The 23,279-nt window shown below is 36.2% G+C and overlaps 1 protein-coding gene across 8 annotated transcripts in view; it reads left to right on the top strand.

Moving 5' to 3' along the window:
* The window catches only part of LOC116295593 (alpha-1A adrenergic receptor), an 82,197-nt gene that overhangs the window by 12,422 nt on the left and 46,496 nt on the right, over nucleotides 1-23,279 (top strand). For 3 of the 8 annotated variants that reach the window (XM_089036772.1, XM_031703449.2, XM_089036771.1), the window contains exons 3-4: nucleotides 14,279-14,327; nucleotides 22,981-23,250. The gene's annotated coding sequence lies outside the window, so the exon portion shown is untranslated. Of the gene's footprint in view, nucleotides 1-732; nucleotides 815-14,278; nucleotides 14,328-22,462; nucleotides 22,603-22,980; nucleotides 23,251-23,279 lie in introns of those variants that run through there. The other 5 variants (XM_089036773.1, XM_089036777.1, XM_089036776.1 and 2 more) reach the window with 5 other exon arrangements.

Here is a 23,279-nt window from a genome sequence, read left to right as displayed (position 1 = left end):
GTTGTTTTGGCCTTCCATTTGCAAGCAAGAAGCAAGAACAGCATACCTATAAATACGGGCAAAAGCTTAATAAGCTTTATACCTCGTTTCACAAGACGATCAAATGTGCCCATTAATTCCATCCAAGCTAATCGATTCTGAATATGTTTAAGCGATCACTGGATGCGGAAATAACATCTAAAAGTAATATTAACGATATTGCCGATGATTTTCGTCAAAACACTTCCTTAAATTCTAAAACTTAACAGGTGTATGGGTTAAAGCTCTATTTTCCGAGCTGCTGACGTTTGTCTCGATGCTAGTCACACGTCTAAAACATTTCGGTATTTTGATAGAATCTTTCCGTGTAGCTAGGCAAAGGAAATTCTAGTCAGCTCTTAACTCATCTTATCGCTCTTTTGATGAGCAAGATAAGTAATATCAGTAACTATTAGAATATTGATATTTTTTTATGAATTCCAAGGATAAAGGAACAAGACCAAGTTGGTGGGATCCACTTTCCATCGTTATTTTTATCGCTTATTCACAATAAAGTATAGTTTCAAACGCGGGTGCTTCATTACTCAGACTTCACATATCATATCTATGACCCTATGTTGCTTGTAGCAGCAAACACTTTATACGGTACTTGAGCTATAACCCTGTAGACTCGATCCGTATAGTACCAGATAAATGATTCAAAATGCGATCTAGCCATATCGGACGTGATGACCTGCTATTTCCTCAGGCGATCTCGTCGTCTTTTCGCTCGTAGCAGTCGATGGTGCAACACCAAGAATTCTAGCTCTGCGTCGAACTATTCTTCTAAATTAAGGTCAGTTGCCAAATGAACTTGCTTGTTTTCCGTTAAGGTTAATGCTTTCTATATAGTCATCTGTAGAAAATATCTGAAGCACTTGAAATGGTATGCATGCAGAGTGAATAGTCTTAAAAGTAAGCGGTACAATCGCGTGTTATAGCTCTAACTAACCCTAACAATTTGTTACCAAAGCAACTACCGTACGTTTTTGTTAAGATCGTCAATGGAGCGAATTTCAAGTCTTTGCTGTTCTACTTACACGTGTAAGATATAGTTATGATTGAAGATGGTCTCAGCTTCATTTCATACACTGATCGTTTTCCTTAGTACAGGATCGATCAATGGAAATAGTTAGTATTGGTTACATTAGACCGAAGCTCTAGAGCAGAACGATCTCTGTTTCTATTTTAGTAGCTAGACAAGTCATACATGGGGAATTTTCCCTAACTATCTCCATAAGTTTCAAAGTATCTATAACATCGCGATAAGAAATGCTGATACGCCTAGTAGAGATCTAGCTAGAAGCCGGTTTATCTGAAGAACTTGAGGGAAATTAGCGCGATAGCAGTGAATTACACAGATGACCTTTATTTGTGCACCACATGGATATATATCCATAACATAGTTAACTACACCAGGACTCAATGAGATGAACTCGTAATAGTGTAAGGGCAAGGTGGTTTCTGGTGAGATGGGGAATTAATACATGTAGAAATAGCGGTATGCGTATGAGGACGTTCACCAGAAAATTTGTATTACATATGAGTGCAGCTCAGTAATGTATGCTTCATTTTGGGTGAATTATAAGGGCCTCTCACCATCTGGCGGATCTCGGTTCCTGTACTTCGTACTGATCACATGTGAGTAGAGTTTGCCGTCACGTCTCCCTTGATTCGAGGGACGTTTTTTTCGGGTTTTCCGAATTTCCTCCCTCCGTGCGCAATCCTGACAGCATAACTCAGATTCCATTTCTATATGTGAGTTAGCTGTCCCCTGACTTTGATCAGCCAAGAAGTTTTTTCGGGGTTCAGTCTGTGAGTTAGCCGTGTCATTCCTAACACATGTATTTCGGTAATATTCAAGTAATCTTCAAAAAATCGGTCATCAGCCAGAATGTTACTTACACGCACGATTAAGGCTTCATATTCAAACTGTAAGACTTATCATGAATCAGTTTCATTTTCATTTTGTAAATTGAGAATATCTAGCATCCGTAATTGGGTATCATTTCGGAACCTTTAGAGAAAATTAATTCAAAACTGCAGAAAAATTCATCTGAACGAGATATGAAATGATCTTTGTTGTTGTGCTTGTTGTTACAAGAGTATTAAAGGGCAAAACTTCGCGATATTCCCCCATAATTTTTGGGGTACCCAGTAACGAAACTATTCGAAAATAGAATGTTTTTCAACCAGATGTTTCCTATCTTTACTTTTATCGATTGAATATACGCATTATCAGTTTAGTTCTGTCTTTAATTTCCACTGCTCAGAATATCAAGCGGTTTAGTTTTACAAAAAGGGTGTTGTTGCATCACGTAGAACTGTTCAGTTAGAGTTCTCTCTTAAATATCGTGGTTTCTTGTAGATTAAAACCAGTGGCGGATCTAGGGGTGGGTTTTGGGGGTTGTAACCCCCCCCCCCCCTATGAGAGCCATCGTGATTTATTATTATTATTATTTTCATGACAACACCGACAGCATCGCGAGTTTTATTAAAATTAGGGGTGCCGAACACATTTCGCTCGCTTTTTTTTCTATACTCCGTGTGTGGGACCTGAAACAACCATGCTCGCCTGCAGAAAATAATCATTATCATAAGACCTACTTCCAAACAAGTACCTCAATCAATGCCACAACCCCCCTTTGAAAAAATCCTGGATCCGCCCCTGAAAACATAGTTAATAGTTAATTAAGCTCTTTTACTCCGACGAAGGACTAGCGTCCGAAACGTCAGTAAGTTTTTTCATTTTTTCATCTTTTCACGGTGTATAATTTACCATTTCATCATTACTGTTTCATTAGAAACACCGACGCAGCTCACACTAGTTTTTAGCTAGTTATATCTTTTTAATAGTTAATTAACTAAGATTAAAACAATCATATCCTGCCTTTGACAGAATGATGAACATGAATGGAATCTTACTTGCTTTAGCCTTACAAATTCAGCATTACAGTAAACCTTTTTTTAAACTGTGCTCAACGTAACCTGTGGTGAATATGACAAAACCATTAATTGTAATAATACTCAGTATGATTAATGTGCAGTATATCGTGACGTACTGTGTCATGACTAATTCCAGTTCAACTATATGCAGTCAAACCAGCTCATGCGTTCCTATCGAGGTTCAAAGATTCAGTTCATTATTCGAAGTTTGATTTCCATCTTGCTTTGAAACTTGTGCATTAATGAACTACGTTCTAAATTTCAAAACGTTAATTTGTGAACCGTACAGATTGATCAGTTTAAAATGGTGGCTACAATTGTAGAAATATGATTTGGCAATTTTGGCTTAACACGGATCTGTGAAGATTTAAATAAAATCTTAATCCGATCCCAGATTTCAAACTTACAACGCTCGTTTCATTAATGCAAGTTTCAAAGCAGGATGGGAATCAAACTTCAAATAAAAAACTGAATGTTTAATTTGAACCTTGATAGGAACGCATGAGCTGGTTCGGCTGTACATGAGATAAACACAGTTAATACAGATGCCGTGTGAAAATAGCATAATAAGTGTGCTATAGGTTAAATGGACATGATAAAATCAGACAGAAAGACATAAATCGTAGAAAACAAAGTAGTCAAGTTCACCTGCTATAGAAAAAAAAGTATGGAAAATTTTTGAAAAGGCCAAAACAAAAATGTGAAACAAAAAAGGAATCAAAAAGGGGTAATATGCACGCCCTGTTACCCCCGCCTCTCCAGAAGTAGACTAAACTGATCGTAGACCCCCAGACTAAAAATCGTTATATTTTTGTGATATTGTAATAAGTCTAATTTCTGTTGATTAGGTATAGTTTTTAGTCTGTTTTGCATCTTGTGTCTCGGCACCAAAATTCCAATTAACTCATGCGGGGTTGCTTTGGATATAATGGCGGGAAACTCTAAACATGAAACGCGTACGCGTGTATATTGGCGGAAATATGCTACGCCACTGCCGCCAAACAACCGGTCGAAGCTAGGTCACAGTTTACCAATTTGATCGCAGTTGAATAAGAAAGTGGGTAGAAGTGTCTCAAAAATATAAAAAGTAAATGTAAAAAAGCAATTCTTTTGCAGCCGAACTTGTGAAGGCGTAAAATAAATTACAAAGCTTGAGCTGTTGATCTTGATAATAATAAGACTAGAATAGGCAGTCAAGATGAATTAATTCATGAGTAGGATGGGCCAAAGCCGAAACGTTTATATTTAGATTATTATCAATAACAAAGTCACAGGGGGCTCCGACAGTCCACATGTTGTATGTGTTAACAAATAATAATTGGGTCATACCACTGAACACGTAGTAGGAGACCTTGGAAACATAATCGAGATATGGTTGATGAATGATTGCCTATTTATAGACTTGTGATCATTCAGTGGTGTAAAGCCCGGGGGGGGGGGGGTACTACCATATATGGACTATACGGGGATAATCCGCTGAACAGGGTATGGTTTTTCGAGCTTCTTGTCATAAACAGGGTATGCAATTTCACTCAAGTTTCAAATCCTTTCCGAGCTTCCTGTTATTTTCAGGGTTTCTACTTTTGTATTGACCGAAACTGGTTATTATGGTCGTAAAAAAACGATACGCGAGCTGACATGACAATTGAAACAGGAACTCAGTGCAATTGATTATATCTTTTGTCATGAACAGGGTCTGTAAAATTGAGTTTTTTGTCCTAAACATGGTACTCCTTTCAGAATCCCAGCGGAACACCCCTACCCAAATCCTGGCGGAGTACCCCCCCCCCCCCCCCCCCGGGTGTAAAGCACGATAAAATAGTATAGGTAATAGGACTACATGCTGTAGCACAAACTTGCCATTTTATTCTGTACCTCCATTATCTTGTACTATAGGAAGATGGTCGTTACCTCTGTTCGAGTGAACAGAAATGATAAAACGGATTAAAAAAAACTGTCGTGTCCTGTACAGGCTTCCCTCACGAGAAGTAAATTGGTGCTAATTAACTGAACAAAAGAAAGTGTGCAAGGGAGTCTGGTAGTAGAATTCAATGACGCCATCTTGCAAACGTCCTGTATTCACATTTGAATATTCATCGATCACATTCGTGTTATGGTTAGCATTATACAGCTGGGTAGAATAGTTGTTTACGAGATTATTAGTTCTGATGCTATATTGGATAAATGCAATTATGAATAGAACACCATCCCATCCTATGATTTTAGACTCGGCTTTAAGTGTTACGTTATGTGGATTATGTATTATTAGCATAATGTCTGTCATGTTTTTTTTTTTTTATTTCTATGTTGGACTAGAAAAGTCGAAATTTTTCGAAGAATTTTATAGCATGTTTTTATATCGGGATAAAGGAAAAGACCTTTGCGACAAAATCGGTCCATGTTATCTCGTTGGGGTTCCCATGTACTGACGGGAATTTTCCCGCCAAAGCGCGCACTCGCGCTTGCAACTTTGGGACTCTTGCTAAGGCACTGATCACGACCTATATATTAAATACACCTGTTGCATAAGTGATGAAGTATCATTTTAAGATAAAATTTATTTACAACTGCAATAGGTTTCTTGGTACTAATCTTTATATCTTTTCTCACTAGATTGATTCTTTTTAAAGTGCTTTTCAATCACGATAGTTTTATCTTTCCAGTTCCTTCCTTAATCCCTTCAAGGAATTTTCAAAAATTTAGCTTATTCCAAAACCATAGCCATCTCACCAAAATCTTAATTAATTGACTTCTTATCTATTTATTATTTTTTCTTTTCATATAAAAACTGAAAAATCAAAATACCGAAACCATTTTCCTAATTTCACTCCTCTATTATATATAGACCCTTCCCGCCGAATTCACTTTCAGGTGATCTCGCGCACGCACTTCCGGTTACTATTACCCAATCAGAAGCATTTTCGTTGCATCGCCAAAAGTTCCATGATGAATTTCAAAATGGAGTCGTATTTCGTGTTAACCTTTTTAAAATACGTCCTGAAATATAACTTTATTTTGAAAAATTCTACGTAACATGTGCCAGAAAAGCTTCCTCTTGTCCTATCAGCAGTTAAAATTAATAAAAACAAAGCATAAATTCTATGAAAATAAGCGAAATCTGCGTTGTCTTGATTAGTCACCAGCCGCCATTTTGATTACCGTGAGATATTATAAAATAGAAGACTGGGTATTAGGAACTGTTCGCTTTGACAAACAATCCTTTGCGCGCTTGGAGGCAAGATCACCTTGTTGCCACAAACCAATAGCTCAAAACGAGGTTGGACTTAATAAAATACCGCAAATGTATGCCATTTGTTCACACCGAACGCATAATTTATCACTACTATACTATATGCCATTTGTTCGTATAGATTCAGTCCATAGTTTTTAGTTGATCAGTTGTAAAAGAAATTAGCTGTCTGAAATAAAGTTCGTTCCATTGATAACCTATATGTACAAGTCTTGCGTCCCTTAGAAATACGGCAAAATAAGAAATCATAGAAATCGCCGTCGAAAAATCGTAGCCTGTAACAGGACTTAACAAAAATAACGAAAATGACAAACAACGCTTCGTAAACTGAGGTTTTTACTTGACATGTTTCGGTAAAACGCTTGCCATCTTCACAAATACAACTAGAGAGTTGAAAAGGAAATGAACTATATCTATATCTATATATGATTATTACTATATTACTATTATATATATAACCTTACAGTAAAGGGTGAACGTAAAATAGCTTTAAATTTTCAAATAACTGAGTTTAATATCCGTAGCTTCAAGCACCCATTCATAAGTTATAGTCTTATCTCTACCTTGTACTTGAATGTCCGTTCAATGTTTGCATTTCTCACCTCGTATCATCGTTACCAGCTGATAACAATCCAATTAGAAAATTGGGAAAACTCCTTAATTATACTGTTCGATATTTGTCTTATCAAGATATGATTGTTCGGAAATGGAGCGCAAATGCTTTAATATCGATATTATTTGAAGGCATTATTATTATTAATTATCCGAGTGCTTTTGAAAACGAACTTTCTACTTTGAACATGGATGTCAAGAAAAATGAAACATTCTCGGTGTGGTATAGAGGAGCAGAAGTATGTATATATTTCAATAAAGTTTGCCACCTGAAAAGCTACAAAGGTTGACCGACGAGGATTATGGGTAGATTCATTTTACATGTTTCAACCGCTTGATAAATGCAATAGAAAGGGTAAATGATAAATGCAATAGAAATGGTAAATGGTAAAAATTCCATCGAGAAAAAAAGTGATAGTTTATTTTGCATTTTCCTCTTAGCCTCTCATTCAAGATAATTTTTAAAAAGTGTTTAGTATTCTATTAAACAAACTATTTTTCTTATTTCAATAAAGTTACCCACCTCAAAAAACTACAAAGCTGAGACCGACAAGGATCATAGATAGATACATTTCGCATGATTCAACCGGTTGTGATAACAGTTGATGCTCATCTTTTACCAGTTATAATTTCACCTCTTCTGAGCATCCTCAAGCTGCAGTTTCAGGTATCAAAAGCTTTACTTTTTTGATGTGAAAAGTTCCCCATGATCTTTATTGATCTGAGCATTCTAGGTCTTTGGTGAGTAACTTTATTGAAATAAGTATATGCAATTTTTCAGCCTTGGACTAAAACAAAGAATATTCTGTAAAAATTGAGAAGCTCGTTACGTGCAGAAAACCACGATAAAAATACTCAATTTTTAATTATAGTTTATTATCGAGAGATCAACAACCCACAACACTTAACTTTCTTTAATTATCGCTCATTTTCGAATTGCAATGTTTTCTTTCTTGTTTTTTTTTATATTTCTAATGATTTTTCCACAAAAAGCCATCGCCTTCACAGTAGGCTTCCCTGGACTAAGTGGTTTCCCGAGTGTTTCAATACTTAAACATTCCAATTTCGTCTCTTGTCCCAGTAGGCAGCCCATTCTCTATGACTATGTTACTTAAAGTCTTATCTTAAAATTAATGTACGAATCCTACTCTTGAGTAATAATGTTCATCGTAGGGGCCATGGTTTGACTGTAGAGAACATCCCATGCAGTTAGTGCAACTGAGTATTCACTTTAAATTAATGTACGAATCCTACTCTTGAGTAATAATGTTCATCGTAGGGGCCATGGTTTGACTGTAGAGAACATCCCATGCAGTTAGTGCAACTGAGTATTCACTTTGAATTGATTCACGCTTCTTTAATTTTGTTTCGAAGTTTTTGTTTATGTCAGTAACAATCTATAGATGAGCTATCCGCAAGCCACTGTAACTGTTTCCCTTGCGGAATGAGGTACATGAAGAATATATGTTTAGTATTTTGTTTAAATTCTTTTTACGAGTTGCATCGATGCAGGTGGAAATTTGATTGAAATCGTTGAAATGGCTACATAATTGTAGATGTTTTCTTCTTGTTGGTTTTATTGATTGCGAGTGATTTTCAGTTTCTTAAAATGTTCCATAGTGTTTTATTTGGCGCTTGGAGTTTTTGTTCATTTATTTCAATACCTCTTAAATAGGGAGCCCATGTCTCCAGGAATTCTTTCAATGGGGCCCTGCGACATCGATTATTTGATTGCACGAATGAAAACCTTTCTAAGTCAATTCAAGTATCAGTCACTACATTAGGAGTCGAAAAAGTGGAAATAAGAATAGAAAAAAATAGAGACAAAATTGCATGTAGCAAGAGTTAGAATAATTATCTAAGCTAGGCGGTACAATGTGGTTGCACACATGCGGTTTCAGCATAAAAAAGCGAGTCGAGCAAACACATTTGCGCTGTGAAATAAGTAATAACTGCATATGGATCAACGTGGACGTTCAACCCAGGACTCTTCTCTATATATTACGAGGTGTCACACATGTACTTTCAGATAAAAGTTTGAACATGTATAAAAGCACCTTTAATCCAATGCGCGTCGAGCAAACGAAGGCAGCTCGGTGAGACCAAGATAAAAGTAGGAATTTCTGAGTAGTTTGGTGTTAAGAGGTGCTCTAATTAGTTAATGTGGGATAAAAGTTAAGCGGGAAATATCAAGCTTTCAAGCTACAGGGGCTGACTTGATTTTAATGAACTAAACAAGATTGAACAGTGGGATTTACTTAGTTTACACACGGAAGGCTTGCTGTTCTATTAATAGTCTAGATTGTAGTAAGTATTTGAGTGAATTTGAAGGAGCATTTAAATAAGAGTATGGACGATAACAGATTCCCCCATATTTTCTTGACGTTAATTCTCAAAACATCTAGCAGTATTTTTCCTTCTCATTTTAAGACTACTATAAACTCAACTTCTCCTTCTCAATTCATAAATAAATATCTCAGTAATAACAATATTTGGTGTTTTCTCTTTAAATGGTTTAATTACAACACAAGGAAGCCCGTTTGAAATTCTAGGTGAAACGAGATAAGAGATATAGCTATATATTCAATCAGCTTTCTCATTATGAGGAACAATCCTACCCCAGGGTAAAACAAATACTGACCAATCTGTCGATTCGTTATCGTTTATCGGTACCAGAGGCAATGATGAGAACCGAAATTAACTTTTCTTTTTCGCTGAAGAAAATATCCTATTTCATTAAGGGAGACCACCAGCATTGTATCAATTAATAGGTGTTAGTTGTAATCTATTAATTACCAACCTTTCAGAAAAGATATGACATTGACTTGGTGACTCTTGATCAATAAACAGTATAAGGTGAGGCAGGATCAACTGTGGACGAGACTTTCAGATCCGCGCCGTTTCAGGTTTTCACTGATTCCTCTCAGGTAACTTCACATTCGAATCGATGCAATATCATCATCATCATTATTATTATTATCATCTATTACATTTTCTTTTTTTGAGACTTTTTATTACATTTGTAAAAATATTAATTACTGTTAACAACTGTTTGTGATTTTCTTTTATTATAGAGTTTTTGGAATAAATAGGAAAAATAACAACTATGAGAAAAAGTGATATATATTCTATTCTGTATCATTTTTCATTTAAAAGAGTAGTTTACTTAACCCCGTGGAATAGTTAGTACAAACATAGGTTCGTATATTGTATTTCCATTGTTTTCTTTTGTGTCAATTTAACTTTAACAAGTAGTTTATGTATGACTGGTTAATAAGTAAAATGTAACTCACTCTATATACTTCATATTTTCCCCATATTTGCATCTGTTCTAGTTTATATAAGCTCTTATCCGTATTCCAATAAGATTCATGCAGTGAAACTACAAGTTGATAAATGCGTGCTCTCGTGATTGAGGTCCAGGACTTAGTTGAAATCACAAATCAATCAGTTTTCATTTCTTGATTTGTGGTTTAATGTAATTCTTATTCCTTTGTCAAAATACTACTTTGAAAATCTATTTAAGTCCAGTTGAATCCAGCTTTATGTTTTATCTCGGATAATCGTGATGAATTTCCAGTCAAATCCAATATGAGGCGTTTTTCATAGTGGTTTGTAGACAAAAAAGTATGAGTCTAATCGTTGGTTGAGTTGGATAAGAACGAATTTAGTAATGAAATCTTATTTTTCTGGGTAAAGTAGATAAAAGCTGGAAATATCAGTAAAGATCACAGTTACTAGACACCACATAAGGGCCCCTGCTGTTTATATATTTCGATAAATGTTATTGGCACACGTACGTACACTGCAGGTCTTTAAATTTCAGACTTTATGTCACTGAGAGTATAAAGTGTTTTCACTCATTCCCTAGAGAGGTAGCCCTATTGGTGTACCTAACAAAAAGAAATTAATGAAAAAGTTATTGTCAAAAGTATTACAATATGGCGGCTGTGACGTCATGTGAAAACGCCCTATCACTGCTTTCTTTCTTTAGAAACTGAGATGACGAATTATCATTTTGGCAATTGTTGTCTTTTTTCATTTTTTAGTTTGTTTTAGACCACTTTCACTTGTCTGAGTATATTGTCAAAGATATACCAATATGGCGGCTGTGACGTCATGCGAAAGCGCTCTATCAATGCTTTTTTCTCTAGAAACTGAGATGACGAATTATCATTTTGACAATTGTTGTCTTTTTTCATACTTTAGTTTGTTTGAGGCCCCTTTCATTTGAGTCTTATTGACTTTCTTTGAGAGGTGGCAAAACATTTGACAAATGTTATTAGTTTGGATTCCAGGCCAGTTTCTCTCTAGTATTAATACTTTCTTTGTTTAGAGAGGTACATTTTGACAAATGTCATCAGTCCTGGCCGGATTTCAGGACACTTTCCCTTAATGTTCTTACTTTTTTTAGAAAGGTGGGAAATCATTTTCACATTTTATCAGCTCACGTACACTGTACTTAAGTTCTTTAGATTTCAGGCCACTTTCTACTCAGTCCATTGAGGAATTACTTATTCAAAATGGACTTGCCATTCATTTCTGTTCTTCGGATGTTAAGACGGATCAGACCTAATAACACGACTGGAGCTGTAGGGCATAAAAAAAGGCTTCTAATAAAAATCATGAACCGTAAACCAATCAGAGCGCGCTTTCGTGAGAAACTATAATTTAGAATAATATCGGATTAACCAAAGTTGTTTTTTTTCGGCTCTCGTAGATTTTTTCGCTAGCTTTGATCGAAGACGGAACGGAATTAGCTTTCACTGAAAAAATATAGTTTTTGATGTATATATAAATGCCATAAAGCCTCACAATAAAGCCCATAAATTCCTTTATTGTTTTTTTGCTCAAACATGACTTATCTTAATCTTTTTTAAAACCCAAAGTAATTCACTTTCATTGGCAGCCATATTGGATTGGCTGGCTCCCAAAAACCTGGGGTGAGCTGGGCATGCATGTGCAATCCAATGAGATGCACCTGATAAGCAGACCCCATGACGTCATTCTGTAGTTATTTCCTTGCTATTTTTGTGGCCCCAGACTCATTCTTATATTATTATGTAGACACTTCCTAAAAACTAACAATTATCTGACGATTTTGGAGTCCTTGCATTGCTATTTTTGTGGCCCCAGACTCATTCTTATATCATTATGTAGACACATCCTAAAATCTAACAATTATCTGACGATTTTGGAGTCCTTGCATTGCTATTTTTGTGGCCCCAGACTCATTCTTATATCATTATGTAGACACATTCTAAAATCTAACAATTATCTGACAATTTGTTTTTCTTTAATTTCTATATAAGACTTGTAAGAATTCACGAATAACTACGATAGTTACATTAAGAATACTTTTCAATTATTATCTTTCTGGAAAAAAGAAAACGTAAATCAATAAATACAAAAATAATTTGAAATAAACACCAGTTATTGTAAGTAGTAACAGGGTATTATACATCATAATAAATGTAAAACTACTCAACTAAAACACTGAATGACGATAATAACCGGACCGGCTTTCAGTCTTTTGTTCAAGAGATAGCGGCCATTGATATTGATATAGACAATGATGGAATTTTCGTATACATATAATGCGAGCTCCTCTTTTCTTTAGAAAAGTATATTTTTGCTAACCCTATACTCCTACCTCATTCCCATAGTCGTTTAATATGTATTAACCTCTCCGCCCATAGTGTCCATGAATTTGTTAAAATTGATTGAGAAAACATCACAGACAGAAGTTAAGAGAAGTTATTACTGGCAACTGCTACGCTGATGAACGTGACTTCAATCAACAGTCTTTCTCAACAGACATATCGTTTTTTAGTTTTATCTTTGGGAATTGTTAGTGTAGCAGTTCGCCGGCCGTTCTCGAATTGGATTAGTTAGGGTTTCACAGGTTTTAGTAAAAATACACAGGTGATTATTGAAAATCTCGCGCGCTGATTGGTCGAGAAACGCAGATTATCACACGATAATCACCTCCAGCGATAATCCAAAATGGCGGCCATCCGCTTTGTTCCTGTTCCTAATTTTAAATGTGCCTTTTATCTTCTTTTTTTTTCTTTTTTCTTTTGAAAGAATCACCTGTGTATTTATACTAAATTATTCACAATCACCTCAGGCTCAGTGAATATCGGGAATAATAACCTCAACTTCGTTTCGGTTATTATATTCCCCGATATTCACTTCGCCTTTGGCGAATAAATGTTAATTATTTTCCACTAAAAAAACTTACAGAGAATATAAATAAATAATTAATTATTTAGATGTTTGGTGGAGGGTGCAAGGGAAAAAGCCCCCTTCCAATAGAATATCCTCAATGAAACGGGTATACGCTAGTGTTGGACATTTTTGCGAACAAGCTATCCATCTAATTTCTCTTGTTTTGACACTGAAAAGTTATTTTAGAGACTGAATATGATGACTTGATAATATAAGACCGAGAGAAAGTACTTTAAATTACATTCGGTATTTAATCTCTTTTCAGCGGCTTCTTCTGCTTCTGCTTCTGCTTCTGCTTCTGCTTCTGCTTCTGCTTCTGCTTCTGCTTCTGCTTCTGCTTCTGCTTCTGCTTCATCGTCGTCGTCTTCTTCTTCTTCGTCCTCCTCTCCTTCTTGAGCAGAGATGTTCCCTTTTTTTTAATTCCATACTAATTTTTCATTTTGGCAACCAATGCGATATTCCCATTAAACAAACAAGAACTGTGTTCTTTAGGACTCTTCAACTCTAAGTAGTATATCTTCTGTCGTCTCCCACAACCAAACAGTTTTCATGCAAAAATGTAAAAAAGTTTGTCAGCTTAAATAAATACTAAACACTATACAACGTAAATATCGAATTACCATGTTAAAAGGCGAGGCAAAAATCGGATAATTCAGTATTTACTCAAAGAGAAGTGTTTTGGCTAAAACAGATAAAATGTTTTGGTCAGTTATAAGACTGGTTTTGGCTTCTATAAAAGACTTCCATTACAATTTACCGTGCGATTTTTTAAGAATCAATATTTAGAAGATTGTGGGAATGGCCAGTCCTTTCATATTAGTGAAATATGTTGTCCTTTTTGTCCTATGCAAATTTCTCAGCTGGAGGTAAAAAAATATTGATCACCATTACTTGGGTATTTGTTAGATAATCTTAGCTTATTATACATGATCTTGAACAACATCAGTAAGCTAGTGAAAGACTGTATAAAAGCAAAACAATATCAATATGATCCATTTAAACCTCTATTGAGACAATACTGAGCTACTTCACTAAAAAGAATAAAGAATAAGACCCTCTTTAAACTCAAGCATTAGAGTGTGAATTTGTTTTAATTTATAATTTGGAAAACGTACTAGAATAATATATACTCAAATGTAACTATTTGAGTTGAGCACATGTGACGTCACAAACACGCTTATTTATTGGATATATATATATATTCTTTTTTTTCGAGGTCAGTGTTTGACTGTAGTGCAACAGCCTACCACTATCAATCTTCTCTTCTATCGTAAGTACTTAACTTATCTTTTTCGTGAATATCAATTTTCTAAATTTTCACGCTTTGATTTTTTTTTCTTTGAACAAACTCGTTTTTTCCCCCTTGTTTCTCTGATGGCGTGTCTTAAACATAGACTCTCTTCACGCTAGGCTTATGATAATATATCGCAAGACGCCTGTGAAACGAGTATCTGCTTTAGAACCCGATTTAAGGAACTAAAGAATACGTTTACCTTTTTCAAAACGAAAATAGAACTCAATATCAAAATGACTCGTACACTCACACGTACAGTATATCGTGTAGAATATCAAGTTCATCGGTTATTTTCTTCGATATTGATATAATATTGATATTGATATTGACTTTGATATCGATATTGACTTTGAACTGAAGAATTCTTTATGGTTGAAATACGGCTTTTTTTAAAGGGGTATTTATTTTAGTAAGGAGGTCATGACTGAAGACGTCAATGAACTGGTGAAAACATGGAAAAAAGAGCCGTTGGTTTGCATTTTGAAAACTGTGAAGAACAAACCTTGACTCTTGAAGTATATATATATGTGTGTGTGTGTGTGTGTGTAATGTGTGTACGCATTCAATCCCAAGAAAGTTGAACCACACGACTGAAATATACCAAATATACAAATATAAATGTCACGTGACTATCGACGATACATATATATATATATATGTTTACTCTTCGATGTCGAAAATACGAAATTAATTCTCTTTATATAAAAGCAGTTATTTGTCAAAACATGATAGATTTGTTGCTAATAGGAGTGACTTGTAGTAACCGGCAGATTGGATATCTACTTTTCTACTATAATTAAGATGATCTTTGCTTGTGCAGTTCACTGCAGATACTTTGTAATAAGACATTTCAATGCCTTCAAAGCGGACTGGACGGGATTTCAAGTCCTTGCAATTAGTTCCGGTCCTCGGCGCAGCAGGACTGGAACTAATTGCAAGGACTTGAAATCCCGTCCACTCCTCATTGTCGGCTTTGAGATATTACTTATATAATCAGGATTCCTATAAGGCTAGGTGGATCAGTTTATTTCTTGACCGAGACCCATCTTGATTTTATTTTGAACTGCCATACCTCGATATCAATGGCAAATGATTAGTTATCATCACCATCATCATCATCATTAATAACATTAATATCATCATCAACATAGCGCCATCGTTATCACCGTAATCATCATCTTCAGCGCTATCGATCATCATTTTCATCGTCATCATCATCGCCATCATCATCATATTCATCAATATAATCGTTATCATCATTATCATCATCATCGCCATCATTACCATCATAATTATAATTATCACCACTAGCTATCAATATTATCATCATCATTTATTCGTTCATTGTAACGGACTTTAACCAGTTCCAATGCCGATTCGCTTTCACTAGACGTCATTTCCTGGTTCTACTACAAGATAGAATCGGAATTCTTTATGGCCCAGACTACATGGTGTTCAGAGCCGGTTTGACCCCTGTTTGGAACAGATTTTTTGTTAAGAAGACTCTTGTATAAAAAGAATAAGAATAACCTTATTTAACGTTGGGGGTGCGCTTGACTGACTGCTAATTTATATTGTAGTCCACAAATTAATAAACTGAAATGAAGAAATAATCAAAGAAACATAAAGTGTGTTAAGAATCCCAACTGGCAAGGAGGTAAACCAGTTGGCTATTTACAAGCATGGTCGAGAAACGGAATCTGAACTAATCAGAAACCAGGACAAATACAGTCTCAGCTAGTGGCCACAGCGGGACTCGAACCCAGTACCACCGGATTGCGAGACCGACGCTATGACCACTCGACCATGCTGCCTCCTAATAATCAGCTAATTATCAGGTGATCGAAACTCAGCAATAGCTAGATTTTGTCACGTGATGCTATTTATGAATTACACCAATCAGATATACGTTGGCACAGGTTTTCATTTTGGAGCTGGTTCACTTTAGGTGGCAACGCTCGATGCATGCTTCAAATTTTATCGATACCCTGAAACAACCTCTGGGTTGATATAATCAATAGTTCAGGTCACAGCTAACTCAGATCGAACTTTGGAACAACATCTACAGTGTTGATCTAATCAATAGTTCAGGTCACAGCTAACTCAGATCGAACCTTTGAACAACCTCTATAGTGTTGACCTAAGATCGAATTTGCATTTAGGTTGCGGTAGGTTTTTTGGACGGAGGAAAACACGAAGAAAAAACCTGAGGGAAAAATGAAACCAAACAAACTCTTCTCACATGTGATGCCGAGTCTGGGAACCTTATACCCGGGGGGTACTCTTGCCCGTTTAGGGTAGGGATTTGCCACTGAGCCCTCTGAACCCTGACCCTGTTCCAGAGTAATAATCGCTGAAATTCATACCCTGTTCCAGAGCAAGATCGCTGAAAACCCTGTTCCAGAGAGGAGAGAGCGTGATTTCATATTCCCTGTTCCAGAGCGAGCGCGATTTTATATACCCTGTTCCAGAGTAGAATCGCTGAAAACCATACCCTGTTTGGCGGCACGTACCCGAATATAGAGGAGTACCCCCCCCCCCCCCCCCCGGGACCTTATACAGCCTTGATAAAATGGTATATTTACAGGACTAACACTATACCCCAGAGGTGAGAGGTGGTTGCACTAGTGCTAACGACACCCTTGATAAAATGCTTACCCAGGTATATTTACAGAACTAACACTACCCCAGAGGTGAGAGGTGGTTGCACTATTGCTAACGACACCCTTGATAAAATGCTTACTCTGGTATATTTACAGGACTAACACTATACCCCAGAGGTGAGAGGTGGTTGCACTAGTGCTACGATACCCTTGATAAAATGCTTAGCCTGGTATATTTACAGGACTAACAGCCGGAGTACAGTCAAAGTGTGATTTCTGATCACAATTGTGATGCTTTATTTCCACCCCAAACCTTCTAGAAGAGTTTTGATAAGATAATATTTATTACAAGATAATTTATAGATTTGACTACTAAATACCCCAAATTAATACGATAAAAAGGCTTCAGTTGCAGTTGCAGAATATTCTTTGATCTTTTAGTTATGTTTTTATTTAGCTCTATGCCTCGCGAAAGCTACTCTTAACCCGCTCTTGTGGTTATTGTTTCGAATGATTATGTTTAAATTAAAAAATGAAGCTACTTTGATACTATTTCCTATTTTAGTCTTTTAAAACATTTTTCATGATTTTTCATTGATACATGATTTTTCTTATTACCAGAAACTTCCTGTTTAATTAAGCTCATAAATTGTGGTTTGGCGGTTACTAATTATCTGCGCTAGCTAAAATATTCATTCTTATCCTTATTCGATTCTCTGTAAATCCGCCTACTAGAGTCTTATTGCAACAGTATAAAAACAGATCTCGAAGTCAAAACAGATCGACTAGTTCAAGTTTTCAGGCCTAAAATCAAACTAGTTCACAAAAAGATGCCATACCTTAGCTGGTGACGTATGCTGGGACAGATAAAGGTAAATTAATGACTATTATTGATGTACCAGGCTGTGAGTTACAGCCTTTCTAGAAACTTATGTTTGGTCACTCTGTCTGGTTTTAACCGTCAAACTAGTTCACAAAAAAGTGTCATTCCTTAGCTTGTGACACACTGACAGATGAAGGTAAAGCAATGACTATTATTGATGTACCAGTACCTGTGAGTTACAGCCTTTCGACTAGAAACTTATGGTTGGTCACTCTGTCTGGTTTTAACCGTCAAACTAGTTCACAAATAAGTGCCATACCTTAGTTGGATGTAAGATACAAGGAGTCCGTCGTGAGCGGCTATTCGTAATTATGATTCTCCTCTGTCATCTTGTAGATTCCACGAGTGTCTCAACGTTACGAGACAGGAGGTGTACTTTAGTTAAACCTTGTTTGATACTGAGACCTCTGACAATGAGCGTGATATATGGATTCCGAGACGAAAGGAGGAAATTGTGAAATCACTTGAATTCCGAAACCAATTTAAAATCTGTTCAATTCTCTTCTAGTTCTACAACCGAAAACTGGAAAAATATTATCAAATTTATAGGTAAACTGTGTTAGAATTTGCTACATCCCATACTTTTCATTGGCTAGCTAACAGCGGGGCTAGCTAACAGCGAAATGCTCGAAAACAAGGAATGCCGTTGATTGGCAAGGCTGCGTGACAAAACTGTAACAAGCAAAGGCAAATCACCGAAACTGCAAATTGTTAGCCCCAGCCTCAATCCACAACATTCTGGGAAACATATCACATTAGTAATGATTCTAGTTTCAAGTACTTTATTATCACGACTCCACCCACTAGTCCTTTGCAGGCATATGATATAGAGATCCAAGTACAGTAAATATTCTTGACAGAAAACGTCGCCAGGAAAGATAGGAAAGCATGGCTCTACTTTTCGCGGATCGATATTGCTTATATGACTGATAACGTCTGATCGAACTTATACAGGCTTTTTTTTTTTACTAAAAAGATTGCCTTATTGTTGAAGATTTAAATCTAATAAAAAATGGATTAAGAAAAGAAAAATCTTATATGGATGATATGGGATTCGAACCCACCAAAAGAAAAAAAACAAAAAAAACGATTCCATTGTGCCATACCCCCGAGACATCCGTAGAGCTGAGGCGGCGTATGGACTTCGGACCTGACGGCGATTAAATCTTTCTGCCCTTGGGTGTACGAATTACGCAAGAAAATGTTCTAGCCAAAGCATCAGGGGAGAGACCAGCCGGCCCCCAGACCATATCGGCTAATCCCTTGCATCTCTGCCACGCACGGAATCGATTGAAAGTATAATGTTAAAAAGTCTAGTCTATTCGGCGCATTGTTTTCATGGCTATTGTTATGCTGATTTACCTTGAACCGTGGTCCAGTGGATAAATCGTTGTCATTCAAGATACTAAGTCAAGCTCGTCTGAGGAGGGTTAGCACTTGGATGGGTGACCTAAACATTATACCTACTCACACTTTTGTTCTTTTTCCCGTTTTTCTTTCTAGATTTTTAAAATAATAGAATATAAAATAGTAAAACTTCTTTTTTTTGAGTAACCTATTCCTGTCTACCCAAAAATTTCCTGAAAAAATGAAATTGCCGGCCACTATAGTATTTTCATGTAGGAATGTCCAAATGACCGGCAGCCGGTCAGTTTATACACCCGAGTAATTCCTAATCCTGCACTGAGCCTTGAATTACAGCAACTAACGAAAAAAGAATATGCGTAGAAATTAATTTCTGATTCGCAGCCCCACCTCCAATCAATCATTTCAATTAGACATTGATTGGCAGATGTCACTTGAATATAAATCAGACTTTACACGGGATCTCTGTATCATATGTCCGCAAAGGACTCTCGAGTAGTGCAGTGAAGACCCCTGAGTACTATTGCGCAATTTTGACATTTTTTGACGCAGGGACACGCAACGCGTTTTTAGACTGGGCTTCCACAGGCAACCCAGTAATAAACGTGTTTCTAAACAGATAGTATACATATATTAAGGTTTAACTCCGCTACAACCACAAGGTGAAGGGCACTTGTCTATCCCAATGAGTGGTCCGTCTAGAATTAAGTCTTTAAGACTTTCAGTAGTACTGCCGCATTTTATCGCCTTATGTGCTTTGAAAAATCGACTGAAAGGCCATGGCTAACACATCAAGCTCATCGATTTAAATCTGTAAAAAAAATTGTTTTAAAGAAAGCTGGATTTAAGACTTGAGTGACTAAACGAAGTCTTTGTCGTTACAGGTATTGTGGCAGAATGTGAAGTAGGTTTAGAAGAGGCTTAGGTTTTCATAAAACGTTTATCGTCTATTGATCTGATCAAAGGATAGCGAATTAACTAAAAATGCTAAGTTGTTTGCCGCAAATCAATTAAGAAAATTCATCCCTTATGAGTTCTAATGGTTGCGGTTAATATCAGTCTTATCGGTAATTTTCATCGGGCTATTTATATCTTGTTTAGTTCTCTATTCACTCACGCTTTTACTATGACATTTGTAACAGCTGCATGTGCAGAAAGTTCAGTTAGTTACACGGAAAAAACAGCCTTCCATTATCCGTCCATATGTCTACATGCATCATGCATATACCATTCATCCATCCATCCGTCCATCGCACCATTCATCATCCCTCCCTCGGTAATCAATATAAGTATTATCACTATATTATCACTCATCGGGCTATTTATATCTAGTTTAGTCCCGAATTCACTCACGCTTTTTTGACATTAGTAGCTGCTGATCATCTATGCATTTATCTATACACCTATTTTTAAAAACTTTGTCATCGCCAAAGGCGATAAGCCGCCAGGCGATAGCCGAAAAGTAATAGGAGATAGTTCATTCCAAGATCCAAGAATAGCTGGAATGACTTGTGTTTCTGCTTCTTATTCTCGTCAAGAACAAAGACCTTAGTGTTGAGACTGATTCCATGTTCTTTGTATTCAACGAAACCATTTTATTTGTCAGAATGACCTATCGCCTATTGCCCTTAGCGATGACAACGTTTTTTGAAATAGGTATATATCTATACATCCATCACATATATACCATCCATCCATCCATTCACCTTCCATCCCTCCCTCCTTCCATACGTCCATCAATCTCATTAATAAGATCACAACTTGTCTTACTCCGTTCGAGAACAAATTTAACGAAAACGCCTACGAAAAATCGCATGTTAGATTTCTGTCGCATTGTTTGAACATTTTTAATATCTTAAAAAGCCCTTGTCTAATCTCTCTTCTTGAAGACGTAATGTAAAAACAGAAGGACTACTAATCGTTATTTGCTGACTTATTAGCTGCCTCAGGAAATTTGCTAAAGTTAACCGCTCTAATTTGTCCACGAAGACAAACTGACAGACGGATCCCGTCGTAATGCAGCTACTGTCACTCACAATTACACAAACACGTCCCTGTTGACAAATAAGGAGTTTTAAAAAGGTTCAAAGCTCGCGATCATAGTTCAAGGCCATGATATTGGGAAAACCTGTTGTAGAGATGACAACCAGTCGTGGCATTCTGTCTCTATTCGTGACTCGTTTTATCATCTTAACTGATAAAGGTGTCCCAAAAATAGATCACGGCGATGCCCTATGATATAATCAAGAATGTTTAAGGTTTCTCGTCACTGCTTTCGATGACAAACATCATTGATAACATAGGTTTCTAAAATAGGTAGTTATTTTACCCATAGTATCAGTATGAATTCCTCTATGGTGCTCGAGATGTCGTTATAAGGTTTATAAATGGAATGTATCTTCTTTTTTTGTTTTTGTTTTGTTTGTTGTTGTTGTTTTGTTTTTTGTTTTTTGCGTGTAAAGAGATTCCTAAAGAACGAGAGGCACTTTAAGAGTACTAATTACCGGCAATTAATAACGAAATTGCGTGATTCAAGTTAAATTGCAAATGATTTACAAACCATGTAAAACACGCAATCATTAGCAGACCTCACTTTAATATAAACTCTTCTTCAAATACTTAAAATTTATAGCAATAAAAATAAACTCCTCCCTCCCCTCATAAAAAACAAAAATTGAAAGAATTTACACGCGACTTTTGTTCACTGACTCGCTCGCTAAATACTAAATTTCGATTTTGTGTCTTTACTCCAAGTCTTGTTCACTCTTTGGACTCTTAAGACACCAGCTTCTCAGCCAAGAAATGGTGAAATGGTTCTCAACTCCATAGGAATCTATTGCCTATCCTTTCCCGGTTTGTCTCTGTCTGCTAGCTATTTTAATATAAACACCTAAAGTTCAAGTAGAATTATATGCCAAATAAGATAGCACTGCTAAAACTGCTATCTTCTGTAAAGATAGTAAAACGGCAAAGTAGCCAAGTATCCTCTGAAGCGTTCCAGTCTTTAAGATTTCGCATGTCTGTTTGCAAAACAAAGCTGAACGACTGTTCAATATGTTAAGAATACCGTTATTGGGTTTTGTAGTCGAAACTTTACTATCGATTTGTTGACTTAGGAGTTGATAATGAGCAATAGTATTTTAAAGTCCACTGTTTACAGTGTTCGGGAAAAAATCTCAAGACTTGACACATTAAAATAGTTCTCTCAATCATTTTATTATTTGATGGGATTCTTGGAATCTTTTGGTATCGAAGATATCATTTAGAGTGAATAAGTAATCTTGAGACAGACCATACCAGGTAATGACAAAAATCTTTCGAAGCAAGCACAAGATTTGGAGAAAAAAATCTGTGGTGTATATATATTAGGACTTAATTGAAGCAGGAAACTGGATTTCAGGTTCTTATACGAACAATTCTATGCTAAAATAGATATAAAATGTATATTAATCAACTCAGGCAAAAAAAAAAAAACAAAAACAAAAAAACAAAAAAAACGATAAGACTAGCTCAGCTAGAAAACGTTTTGGCAGAACGGAAAAGATAGAGACGGAATCTCTAGTTGCATCAAAATCTTTCTGACATTCTTTGATAAACTATCGGAAAAAGTCAATCTCACTGTGTTTGATTTATAGACTTCAAGTCTCAGTCAGTCTTAATCTGTGTACTGTTAGGATACACTATAGTATAGTATTTATTCGCAATGTAATTGACAGCCCTAATGAGGTAAAGTTCGAATTTGATATAGCGCCCTAAATTTCTTATCATTTTTCTTCAGGTGATTTTGAACGAAGATAGTCAGTGCCGGGCATACACATTGCATTGAGAACGACTTCTTCAAGACCCGCTTCAGCAGAGTTTGATATCAAGACAGCAATCATCGTCTCTTTTCTTCAAAGAGTCGCAGTGCCTACTGTACGTTCTTCCAAAGCATATCAAGACAAGAGATCGTTGAGCTTTTGTAAAATCTGTCCCCGACGCCGGATGAAAACTGAATATACGAAGACGACTTTGATCTTGAACACGACGAAGAGCCAGCTTTGTTAAGGTATTTCATGTGATCATTTATTAAGTGCA

Source organism: Actinia tenebrosa, unplaced genomic scaffold, assembly GCF_029948245.1.
Source record: "Actinia tenebrosa isolate PJP-AT-01 unplaced genomic scaffold, QUT_ActTen_1.0 PGA_scaffold4__44_contigs__length_22323623, whole genome shotgun sequence".
NCBI lineage: Eukaryota > Metazoa > Cnidaria > Anthozoa > Actiniaria > Actiniidae > Actinia > Actinia tenebrosa.
The sequence above is the reverse complement of the archived record's forward strand: the minus strand, read 5'-3'. Positions and strand labels throughout refer to the sequence as shown.